The sequence below is a fragment of the Euphorbia lathyris genome, chromosome 3 (genome assembly GCF_963576675.1).
Source record: "Euphorbia lathyris chromosome 3, ddEupLath1.1, whole genome shotgun sequence".
NCBI classification, from domain to species: Eukaryota; Viridiplantae; Streptophyta; class Magnoliopsida; order Malpighiales; family Euphorbiaceae; genus Euphorbia; species Euphorbia lathyris.
In genome coordinates this window covers 18,724,503-18,737,784 of record NC_088912.1, presented here as the reverse complement: position 1 = coordinate 18,737,784, position 13,282 = coordinate 18,724,503, and positions in this window count along the sequence as shown.

The window sequence follows — 13,282 nt, the reverse complement described above, 5'->3', positions numbered from 1 at the left end:
GCTTTTAGAATCCAATACTGAGCTCTTTAAAGGTAGAGCACAAACCGATTACAAGGCAGTTGAATATGCAAGAATACCTTCCTCTATTCGTCTACTCAACTCCTACTAAGTGCTACAACCCAGCACCTAGATTTCTCTACCACTGAATGTTTACAACCAAACACTCATCACAACGCTCTCAATGTTACAATTGATAAACACTTGTTCCTTTTCAAATAAAGAACACTTTAGAAGATTACAAGTAATCGCTCTAGCATTTACACAAAGAATGGAAGATGGGTGTAAGATCTCTTTTTGTATCTAAGTGCTTTTGTATCTTTTCTCTCTTGTACTTTTGTTTTTTTCAATCGGCAATGATCCAGGGATTTTGATTGTCCTTATATAGGAGAAAATCTGGGATCGGATCATTTTGAAATGATGTAGCCGTTAATGTTAAAACGGCTCTTTTAGGAGACAGCCTCTGGTCAGCTTCAGAATTCTCAGACCAATCCTTTTCCTCTGATTTCTTCAGATGCCAGGTTTGTCTTTATCTTGCAGACTTGTCTTTTTATGCCAGTTGTCCTTTACCAATAATCCATTGACCCATACATCTCGGAATGCGTCTTTTACGCAATTCAAAGGTTTCAATTATTGGCGCAGAGGGTCGGCAATCTTTGTCGTCTTGCGAGCAACTCTTTCATGCTGTCCTGAGGATTCACTCAGCTTTGTTCATTGTCTTTGGCAACTTCTATGCTGAGTTATGTTTTAGTTAGCTCTTCTTCGTAAGACAGTTGTTAAGACGGCTTCTCATGCTGAGTTCTATCTCACTTAGCTCTGTTTGATTTTAAACCTCAATCTTTTGATGCTGGGTTCGTTTCCACTTAGCTTGGTCATGAGACTTCTATACTGAGTATTATTCCGCTTAGCTTGTTCTGTCATCTCATGCTGACTTTGTCATGTTTTACTTTTATTTTATATTTATATTTATACTCAACATTGAACAAACGGATTAGTACAATTAAAATAAAGCACTTAAATTTAATTGTCTCTTAATCATGGATGATTTTGTCAAATCAAAATCTTGTGGAAAGGTGTTTCAACAAACTCCCCCATTTTGATGTTGGCAAAATGCAAAATTATGGAACTCAGTTTTGAAATTCCCCATGATTGATTTATTTTTCATATTTCTGAAATTGCTCCCCCGTAAGGGTTGCATCTATTAACTTAACTCTAAATTTTCCAAGAAAAGATGTTTGTACTGACTAGGTTCAATCCTAGACCTTCTGAGATCTACTAGATCAGTTTTTCAGAAATGATCATTTTTAGAAACATTTTATTACTTCAGTTTACTTATGTGTGAGGATGTATACTGAGTATGTTTCATTATGATTTGTTTGTTCAATTTGGACAGATCAGTATATCTACTAAGCATGGTATGTAAGACAGGTTGGATAAAGTGATGCTTGCCATAAATTTACCATAAATGTACTTGATATAGGACACAAATATTTAAGCACAAATTTTAAACTAGACTAAGCACAAATTTTAAACTAGACTACTTCTTCTTCTTCAGACTGGCTTCAGCATACTTGCCTTTCCCTTTGTCTTTACTTCCTAATGCACCACCGGCATATTGAGTTCCATCTTAGCTTTTCTCCCCCGTTTTGCCATCATCGGAGGGAGGAGGAATGAACGTATCATTTCTAGCAGCTCTAGACAGAGCGTTGGAATAACGCTTCAACCTTCTTGTACTCTCACTTAAGCCATCAATAACTGGAACACAGTCATCCTGAACATTTCGAGGAACTCATAAGGAGCTGCTCATCATGCTGATGAGGCATTCATGAGATTTGCTGATCCAAGAGATGGACGCAGTGAGCTGAGAAAAGGATTGATGGTACATCTTGAGGAGAGCTGAGTCGTAGAATTACCGTTGAGCATTTGTGTAGCGTATTGAGCGAAGTATGGTTTGTGAGAAGCTCAGAAGGGTTTCATGAGTGATGGGGTCAACATCCATCTGTGCTTTGTTTACGTTGAGTAGACTTATCGCTTCACTCAGTTGGTCAATTGTACACTGAGAAGAAGAAGAAACTAACTCACGTGTACAAGTAAGATCAGCAGTCAGCTTGGCAAAGCATTCTTGTAACTCAGCAGATGTGGCAGATTCAGGATTTCCCATAGACGGTAGATGGGTCAGCTCTGTAGTCAGCTTAGCAAAGTGTTGGGCTAACTCAGCTGAAGTGACATATCCTGGATTGACCATAGAGAGAGTGTTGATTTTTCCTTCAAGTGAATCCATGTGATTGACCATGAGAAGGAGCAGCTCGGCCATCTTCGCAATTTGGTCTTGCTTGGGTTGCTGTGTTTGAACTGATGTCATAACACTTATAAGGTCCTTAAGCCCCTTGATTTCATTAAGAAGTTGAGCGATGGATGAGGTGTTAGATGACTCAGGATGAGCAGACCCAGCAGCATCAGAAGTGTTGAACTCCTGGAGAAGGGATTGAGCAGTTTCTACGATGCGACGGCCAGATTGAGTTGCACTAAGATAGGAAAATTGACCAGTTGGATTTGTCTCAGAAGCAGGTATGGAAGTTGAGCTGGATGGTGGTGGAGTTGGCTGCTTATCAGCTTGAGTTGAGTGATCAACAGTTGTTCCTTGAGGTAATTCAGTACCAGGAGCTGAGTTTTGAGCAAGTGGATTTATGGTTTGGTCTCCTTTTTGAGTAGCTGTGACTTCGAGTTCTTGCTCGGCAGATGTTGGATCCTCTGGAGTCTTGGCTTGTTCCTCAATATGAGTAACAGAGGCTTGATTGTTGGCCGGTTCTTTAGGAGGAGACTCAATGGTGTGGGAGAAGTATTCAAACTGAATATCAGACATATCGGTGATTGGGTCCAGAGGCGGAGAATCTATGAGTAGATCAATAACTGGTCCCTTGAAGGCCTTCTTCTTGAGCCTTTTGAATGACTTAGCTTTGGGAGGAGACAGGTCAGCTTGAATGTCATCTAGACTTTCATGTTGTGTGAGCCTATCCTCTTACTGATCATCTCCTTCTTGTTCAGCATCTTTTGCTTGATGTTGCTCAACATTATCTGACTCAGTATGAACTTCTTCCTCAACATCAGGCTGATTGGCATCCTGTTGCTGTTCTTCCTCTTCTTCTATTTGCTCAACTGGAGTTTTCTCCAAGTCAATTCCAAGACTTTGAGCGTAGTGTGTCTTGGATGTTACAACCCAATCAATGGGATCAGCTTCAACAATATTCAAGCCAGAAATTCGACGCTTCTTCTTTAGAGGTTGTTCTGGGGTGTCATCACTTCCTTCTTCAGGCTCAGCTTGCCCTTTTCTTTTCTCTGCTGACCTAGGTGTAACCTGAGGTTGGTCAGTATCAACGTTCTTGCCCTTAGCTATGGCCCGCTTCTTCTTTGGGACGGAAGAGATGTCCTTGGTGCACGTTTCAAGTGCTTTCCTCTTCTTCTTTGCCTTTGGTGACTCAGCAAGGACTTCCTTTCCTTTCTTAGGTTCACCTTCTGGCTCAGCATCATCTGCTTCTTGCTCAGCTTCGATTTCTTGTTCAGCATCATTTTCTTCCTCATCTTCCTCAGCACTTTCAATTCCTTTCAAAGGTTGGTTGAATAGCAACCCAAACAGCAGAGCCACGGTTATTTCTGTTCCCAAACTCTTAGTCTCAGTGATTGTCTCTATTTTGTGATCTTCAAGGATTTTGGTGATTAGAGAACCTAGTCTAAGTTTCTTACCTCCATGTTGAAGTGCACCAACCAGAAACATGGGCATATTGAGTGGGCTGTAGGTCAGCATGTGCCATATAAAGCACTGCTCGAAGTTGGAGGCAGACGAGGCTGAGTTGAGTTTAGGGAAGATGAAGTTGGTCAGTATGGAGTGTGCCATCTTCTGGTTTTGTCCCATACAGGTACTGGGTATCTCTCCTTTGTGGTTTTTGGGTTTGCAGAATCCCTTGACATGATCAAGCTTTTCCTTTGTTGTTCTAAACTCAGTCCCTTCTTCTGGTAGATTTAGCAGGGTTGCCAAGTAGGATGGTGTGATTGTTATCTTGTGGCCCTTGACATGGGTTACCAAGTAGTCTACATCGTCTTCATCCACAAACAGACTGGAGTAAAATTCCCTAACCAGGCGAGGATAGGTAGTTCCGGGGAGAGAGAAAAGTCCTGCCCAACCGTTTTTCTCGATCCACTCACAGAATGGTTTCTCGGGGGTGATGAAGCTGGGAGAAAACCACCGGCATTTTAGGACTTTGAGATTGTTGACTTTCTTGTGAACCTTTACCATGATTCTAGCCTTGGGTTGTTGTTGTTTCGAGGAGCTTGCTGGGTTAGCTTGAGGGTTTTTGTTAAGAACAAGGGATTTGGGATTTTCATCGGTGTGATGTTTGCCGGAATCACCACCGGAGACATTTTGAGAGTTCAACATTTTCTTTCTCAGAGATTTTGAGGAATTTTTATTTTTAGAGAGAGAGGGGTTCGAATGCCAAAAGATTCAAGTGTAAAGAGGATTAAGTGGGAAATCTTCCACTATTTAAAGAGATTGACATTGATCCTATTCGTTGAACTAGCCGTTTCACCTAGGGACGTTCAATCGACAGAGATTCTGTCATTTATGACACATTCGGCGAATGGGTTTTCCCATTATTGCTTGAGTTATCCTATGAGCTATTTATTACACGTGTTAGCGTTTAATGGTGCAAGTGGGTTTTAACTCAGCTTTGCTAGCATTTGTGATACTGAGTACCTAGTTCTATGTAGATGAAGTTCTTCTCTTAGTAACTTAGCATGGGATAATCACTTCAACATGTGTATCTACTCAGCATAGGGTGATTACACAGCATGTGCATTTACTCAGAATAATCACTTAACATGTATATTTACTAATTTTGAATTAACTCAGCATGGCAATCACTCAACGTTCAAATTTTCACATAGAATTTACAGAAGAGGATTAGACATACTGATAGCTTCACTTAGTATGTTGAATTGTTCACGAGCCAATGGCTTGGTGAAGATATCTGCAAGCTGTTCATCTGTTGGCACATAGGTCAGCTTGATCTCACCTTTTAGTACGTGATCTCTGATGAAGTGATGCCTTATGCTGACATGCTTCATCCTGCTGTGTTGGATTGGATTTTTGGACAGATCAATGGCACTTTTGTTGTCACATTTGATCTCTATTGTTTCGGTTTTTACTCCATAATCCTCAAGCTGCTGCTTAATCCATAAAACTTGTGCAACACAGCTTCCAGCAGCTACGTACTCAGCTTCAGTTGTAGACAAGGCTACTGATGACTGCTTCTTGCTGAACCAAGATATTAGACAGCTTCCAAGGAAATGACATCCTCCTGAAGTACTTTTACGTTCTAGCTTATCTCGTCCATAGTCAGCATCAGTATATCCAATGAGTGTGAAGTCATTTGAGGTTGGATACCATAAACCTGCATTAACTGAGCTTTGCAAATATCTAAAAATTCTTTTTACAGCAACTAGGTGAGATTCCCTGGGGTCAGCTTGATATCGTGCATAATAACATACTGAGTACTGTATATCAGGTCTACTAGCTGTGAGATAAAGTAAGGATCCTATCATACCTCGATAAAGTTTACTATCTATTGACTTACTCTTCTCATCTTTGCATAGGACAGTATCAGTACCCATTGGGGTTGACATGGGTTTGAAATCTTCCATATCGAATTTCTTTAACATTTCTTTTGTGTACTTGGACTGACTTATGAAGATGCCATTCTTACCTTGCTTAATTTGAAGTCCAAGGAAGAAGTTGAGTTCACCCATCATGGACATCTCGAACTCAGTTTGCATCTGTTTGCTAAATTCTTTACACAAAGATTCGTCAGTAGCACCAAATATTATATCATCCACATATATTTGTGCAAGTAGGGTATGTTCACCTTTTTTCTTAATAAACAGGGTTGTGTCAGCTTTTCCCCTGACATAGTTCCTGGTCAGCAGGAAGTTGGTCAACCTCTCATACCAAGCTCTTGGAGCTTGCTTTAGGCCGTACAAGGCCTTTTTGAGTTTATAAACATGGTTTGGAAATTTTGGATCTTCAAACCCAGGAGGTTGATTAACATATACCTCTTCATTTATGAACCCATTAAGAAATGCACTTTTAACATCCATTTGGTATAACTTAAAGTTCATGAAGCTAGCATAAGCACACAATATACGTATTGCTTCTAACCTAGCAACTGGTGCAAAAGTTTCTCCATAGTCAATACCCTCTTGCTGACTATATCCTTGGGCTACAAGTCGAGCCTTGTTTCTTATTACGTTTCCGTGCTCATCTAGTTTATTTCTAAAGACCCACTTGGTTCCTATAGGCTTTTGATTCCTAGGTTTAGGTACTAAATCCCATACCTCATTCCTGGTGAATTGATCAAGTTCTTCTTGCATAGCATTGATCCAATATTCATCGTGCTCAGCATCAGCAAAGTTCTTTGGCTCATGCATCGAGACGAATGCTACGTTGCTGAGGAACTTCCTAAGCTGATCTCTAGTCATCAACTTGTTGTAAGCAGCATCAAGAATAGATTTTTCTGAGTGTCCTCTTGGGATTTTTATTTCCTTAGGTAGTGTTGTGTCGTTTGGAACATGTGTTTCTACAATCTCTACAGGAATAGACTGGTCAGCAAATGTAATTTCAACTTCTTGCTTACCTTTGGTCAGCCCTTGTATTGATGATTCAGAGGCTCCATTTTGATCAGCGGAAGCTGAGCTTGGTTCATCTTCAGTGAGCTGAGTTGACTTTCCTGCAGGGTCAGCTTCATCAAACTCAACATGGACAGACTCCTCAACAACCTGAGTTCGTTTATTATAGACTCTATATGCTTTACTGTTTATTGAGTACCCTAAGAAGATCGCTTCGTCAGCTTTAGCATCAAATTTTGCAAGATTGTCCTTTGTATTGAGTATAAAGCATTTACACCCAAAGGCACGAAAGTACCCAATGTTGGGCTTTCGTCCTTTCCAAAGTTCACATGGGGTTTTCTTAAGTATAGGTCTTACTAGAGCCCTATTCAATATATAGCATACTGTGTGGACAACTTCACCCCAGAAGTACTTTGGAAGCCTATTTTCACTCAGCATGGTTCTAGCAATTTCGACAATAGTTCTATTCTTCCTCTCAACAACCCCATTTTGTTGAGGTGTTCTAGGAGCTGAGAAATTGTGGTCAATACCACTGGCTTTACAGAATTCATCAAACTGTTGGTTTTTGAATTCTCCACCATTGTCACTTCTGATATGAGCTACTTTTAGGTCTTTGTCAATTTCAAGCCTTTTAATCAATGTGGTGAACATCTCAAATGTTTCATCCTTGCTACTCAGCAAGATGATCCAAGTGTACCGAGAGAAATCGTCTACAATGACTAAGGAAAATTTCTTACCTCCCAAGCTGAGTGGTTGGATAGGTCCGAAAAGATCCAAGTGTAGTAATTCCAATGGTCTCTTGGTTGAGACAATATTCTTACTATGAAATGACTTTTTAGTTTGTTTGTCTTGCTGATAAGCTTTACACAGTTGATCTTTTTCAAATTTTAATTTGGATAATCCCTCAACTAATTGCTTTCTAGATAATTTGGCAAGAAGGTCCATGCTGACATGCCCAAGTCTTCTATGCCATACCCAGGAGTTATCCTCTTTGGACACCAAGCATATGTTTTTGGAAAACTGTTTTTCTAAATTTAGTATGTACACATTTTCTATACGAGGGGCAGTTAAAATTAATTCATTTGTATTTCCCTCGAGTATTTGACACTTGGTATCATCAAATACAACCTTTCTATCACTTTTGCAAAGCTGAGCTACACTCAGTAGATTGTATTTGAGACCTTTGACTAAGGAGACAGACTCAATAGTTGGGTTACCTCCGATAGTACCTGAGCCGACTATCTTACCCTTCTTATTGTCTCCGAAGCTTACACTTCCTCCTCGTTTAAGCTCTAGTGTGATGAATTGTGTTTCATCACCTGTCATGTGTCTTGAGCATGCACTATCTATATACCATAGCTTTGACTTCTCCACGCATGTCAAGCTGACCTGCATTTTAAACTATTCATCTTTAGGTACCCAATTCTTTTTGGGTCCTTTCTTGTTAGTATAAACAGGTGCAAAGTCATATTTCAGTTTGTGACGACATACTTTTATAGTGTGGCCATTTTTACCACAGAAGTCACAATAACTTACTCTTTTAGGGTGATGCTGAGTGTGATCAGCATTGTTATGTTGAGCATGCCAACATACCTTAGTGGTATGTCCTTTTCTTCCGCAGAAGTCACATTGGACAATCCGCTTGTTGAACCAACACACATCTTTTGTGTGTCCCCTTTTCCCGCAACAGTCACACTAGGTGAACTGTTTATGCTGACTAGTACTTGAGTACTCAGCATGGGATTTATGTTTATTTAAGCCTTTTACTTGACTCTGTAAGGTTGTAATGTCCTTTCTAAGTTTCTTTGACTCAGATTGAACCTCCGTGATAAACTTATGCATTATTTAAATGTTGCTATGTAAGTCTGCATTATCTTGGAGGAGATATCTGAGGTCACTCAACTTGACCTCTTCAATCTCGTCACACTGCCTGCTGAGTGATTTGATTTTCTTGTTACACTTCTTAGTTAGTGTATATAAATCACTCAAGGCATTTACCATTTTGTTTCTAAGCAAAAGTAGGGATGTTACCTCATTGTTGTGTTCCTCCTGGTCAGTTTCATCAGAGAGGTCAGCTTGCTCAGATTGAGAGTGATCAGCATCATCGGCCATAAAGCATATGTTTGCCGTTTCATTTGCATCAGCTTCGGATGATGTTGACTCATCACTGTCACTCCATGTTGCTACCATTGCCTTCTTGTTTCCCTTCTTATCCCTTTTTAGGTTTGGGCAGCTTGACTTGATGTGCCCAGTTTGGTGGCACTCAAAACATGTGACAGACTTGGAGCTGTCCTTCTTATATTTGTCACTAGACTCAGCTTTGTACCTATCGCCTCTCTTGTATAGCCGTTTGCTGTTTCTGTCATTTCTTCTGAACAGCTTCTTCATCTTTCCAGTAAACATAGCCATTTCCTCATCATCAGTTGACTCAGCTTCTGTGGAGTCAGCTTTCATCACTAGTGGTTTCTGCTTCTTATCCTCGGATTTTTCTTTAGCTTCAAAGTTTTTCATAGAGATTTCATGGGTCAGCAAGGATCCGATCAGCTCGTCATATTTATAGGTAGTCAAGTCTTGAGCTTCTTCTACGACTGTTTTCTTTGCTTGCCAGCTCTTAGGCAGACTTCTCAGGATTTTCTTCACATGTTCCTCTTCAGTGAAGTTCTTTCCAAGTCTTTTGAGCTCGTTTATAATGTTTGTGAATCTTGAGTTCAGTTCTGAGATGTCTTCATTCTCATTCATCTCAAACAGCTCGTAGAGTCTCATATGTTGATTGACTTTTGACTCCTTAACCTTACTTGTGCCTTCATAAGTCACTTCCAACTTCTTCCAAATCTCCTGTGCTGACTCACATCCTGAAATCTTATTGTATTCTACAGCATCTAAAGCACAGTGAAGCATATTTATAGCCGAAGCATTATTTTGTAATTTTCTGAGGTCATCCTCTGTCCACTCAGCTTCACTTTTAATAATTTTCTCATTGTTAACAGTTTTATAATGCACATGTGGACATTGAACAATTGCAAGCCATGCACTCATGTTTGTGGCTTGAATAAAGTTTTTCATCCTATTCTTCCAGAATGTATAATTGGACCCAAAGAATAGGGGAGGTCTAGTGATTGATAATCCCTTAGGGAGTATCTGTGTTGTTTGGTTCCCTGGAAGGAAACGAGTGCTGTTCTCAGCCATTTATGGGGATCCGCTCAAGATGGTTATATCTTTGAGTAGTGAGCTTAGGCTTTGATACCACTTGTTGGTCCCGTGTGATTAGTTCCAAGAGGGGGTTAGGAACTAATGTAACTTTTTCGTTTAATTAATACGCTGACTTAGTTATTTGGTGAGTTTGTCAACTCAGCTTTTGGTCAGCTTGGCCAGATATGTTACAAGACAGCTTTGACCGGATATTGACTAAGGCTGTTTTACTTTGTGAGTTAGATATTGACACTCTTGGAGGTCAGCTTCTATCTCAACACTTACAATTACACAGAGTCAACTCTAAACACTTTTATATGCTGAGTAAACTTACAACATATGCAAATATATATATTGAGAGGGTGTTAGAGATTACTCAGTATTACTTATCCTAGTTCGGCCTCTCTGCCTACGTCCAGTCCCCAGAGTCCTCCGGGCTTTTAGAATCCAATACTGAGCTCTTTAAAGGTAGAGCACAAACCGATTATAAGGCAGTTGAATATGCAAGAGTACCTTCCTCTATTCGTCTACTCAACTCCTACTAAGTGCTACAACCCAGCACCTAGATTTCTCTACCACTGAATGTTTACAACCAAACACTCAGCACAACGCTCTCAATGTTACAATTGATAAACACTTGTTCCTTTTCAAATAAAGAACACTTCAGAAGATTACAAGTAATCACTCTAGCATTTACACAAAGAATGGAAGATGGGTGTAAGATCTCTTTTTGTATCTAAGTGCTTTTGTATCTTTTCTCTCTTGTACTTTTATTTTTTTTCAATCGGCAATGATCCAGGGATTTTGATTGTCCTTATATAGGAGAAAATCTGGGATCGGATCATTTTGAAATGATGTAGCCGTTAATGTTAAAACGGCTCTTTTAGGAGACAGCCTCTGGTCAGCTTCAGAATTCTCAGACCAATCCTTTTCCTCTGATTTCTTCAGATGCCAGGTTTGTCTTTATCTTGCAGACTTGTCTTTTTGTGCCAGTTGTCCTTTACCAATAATCCATTGACCCATACATCTCAGAATGTGTCTTTTACGTAATTCAAAGGTTTCAATTATTGGCGCAGAGGGTCGGCAATCTTTGTCGTCTTGCGAGCAACTCTTTCATGCTGTCCTGAGGATTCACTCAGCTTTGTTCATTGTCTTTGGCAACTTCTATGATGAGTTATGTTTTAGTTAGCTCTTCTTCGTAAGACATTTGTTAAGACGGCTTCTCATGCCGAGTTCTATCTCACTTAGCTCTGTTTGATTTTAAACCTCAATCTTTTGATGCTGGGTTCGTTTCCACTTAGCTTGGTCATGAGACTTCTATACTGAGTATTATTCCGCTTAGCTTGTTCTGTCATCTCATGCTGACTTTGTCCTGTTTTACTTTTATTTTATATTTATATTTATACTCAACATTGAACAAACGGATTAGTACAATTAAAATAAAGCACTTAAATTTAATTGTCTCTTAATCATGGATGATTTTGTCAAATCAAAATCTTGTGGAAAGATGTTTCAACAGTTCTTACTCTATTTATACTATGATCGAGTTGTAGAAGACGGTCATGAGTTTAGGGACGAGATGTGCTAGGTGTAATCTATTGATTGGTGAACATGCGTCCGATTTTGGGATCAGATATCCCTTAATCCCACTAGGTCTATGATTTACGGGATCAAATGTGACTCAAGTAGTGGATGGATCCTTACCTAGGTCTTTTTATACTTTCCGAGCCAAGGTCTCAAATACGGAGTCGTATTGACCAGCTTTGTCATGGTGACGTTACATTTTCTCTTTTTCCGGGTGATGGCTCGGGTTTCGTAAATGCCACGTGGCGAGTTTATATTCGTGTGATAATACCTTCTTTGATTTAATCTGGAATCAGAATCAGATTTCTTTTTGTTCTTTAATTATTGGAATAAAAATTAATACAAAACTTAATAATAATAATAATAATGTTGTATATACTTTAATATATATTTTATAGAAAGAGAGTAGAATATCTTAATTTATTTGCAATATCAATAATAATAATAACTATCAACTTGTGTAGTTAAGGGTCTAAAATCTAAAATCTATAATCTAGATTTCGAATTCGAATCCTAACATACACAGAAAGTTTAATTGGAAGATGATCATATAAAAGAGTAGCACCATATAAAAATACTTATTAAATGATATATAGTGACATAATTTAGAATAGGGAAAAGTACAAAAATAAACCTTGTGGTTTGACCCATTTTCGAACTGCACCTCTGTGGTTTAAAAGTTTGCAAGTTGGTACTATGAACTTCACTCCGTTAGCAAACATATACCAAATTGAGTAACGGTGTTAAAAGTCAAATGAAAAAGAGTTAATTTGGTCCTTATATTTATTTATTTTATAAATTAACTCCCCTTATTATCTACTTAACACAAACAAACCCCAAAATTAAAAATAAGAATCAAATACACCATCTTCTTCACCTCTCTTTTGATTTTTTGTTTCTTTCTCACTCCTCTCCCAAAATTAAAAATAAGAATCAAATACATTCAATTAATTAGAATCCACTACTTTAATCAATTCAAAGACCAGCCCTTTCAGTTTCCAACTTCCTCCAACTTCCATAGAGAAACAAAGCCCTTTGAAAAGAAGAACTATCGTTTTACCCTCTCAATTCCAAGATCTGCTAGGGTTCTTCAACAAATCATGCTATTCTTTCTATAATGCATATCTTTTTCTCAAACGATGCTATATTTTTTGAAGTTCGCGCTCACTTTCTTGCTTCTTCCAGTATCTGTTCTTCCTCAAACCTGCGATGGCCGGAGCATCTTCACTTTCAAGATGCACCATCGTTTCTCCGATTCACTTAAAAACTGGTCTGCTTCCGTCAATGGCTACTTCCACTTAGGGAAATGGCTAGCTAAACGAAGTTTTGAGTAGTATGAGGAATTGGCCCACCGTGATCATATCTTACGCGGCCGTAAACTCTCCAATGGAGATTCTCCGCTTGCTTTCTCCGATGGGAATACCACGTTTCGAATTAGCTCTTTAGGATTGTGCGTTTCGTTCTTCCATTTGATTCTTGAATTGTTTTTTTTGTTAATTATAAAATAGAAGTAATTCCTGGTGGATATTTTTGTAGTTTGCATTACACGACGATGGAGTTAGGGACGCCGGGAGTGAAGTTCATGGTGGCGCTTGATACCGGTAGCGACCTGTTCTGGGTTCCTTCCGTCAATGGATTGGGTGAAGTGTTGGGTCAAGTAAAAGTGAAAGAGACCGAACCATTGACGGAAGAGGCAGTGAGGACTACTTTGAGAAGGGCTATGAATTACTATTCACGTGGATTCTAATTAATTGAATGTATTTGATTCTTATTTTTAATTTTGTGAGAGGAGTGAGAAAGAAAAAAAAATCAAAAGAGAAGTGAAAAAGATGAT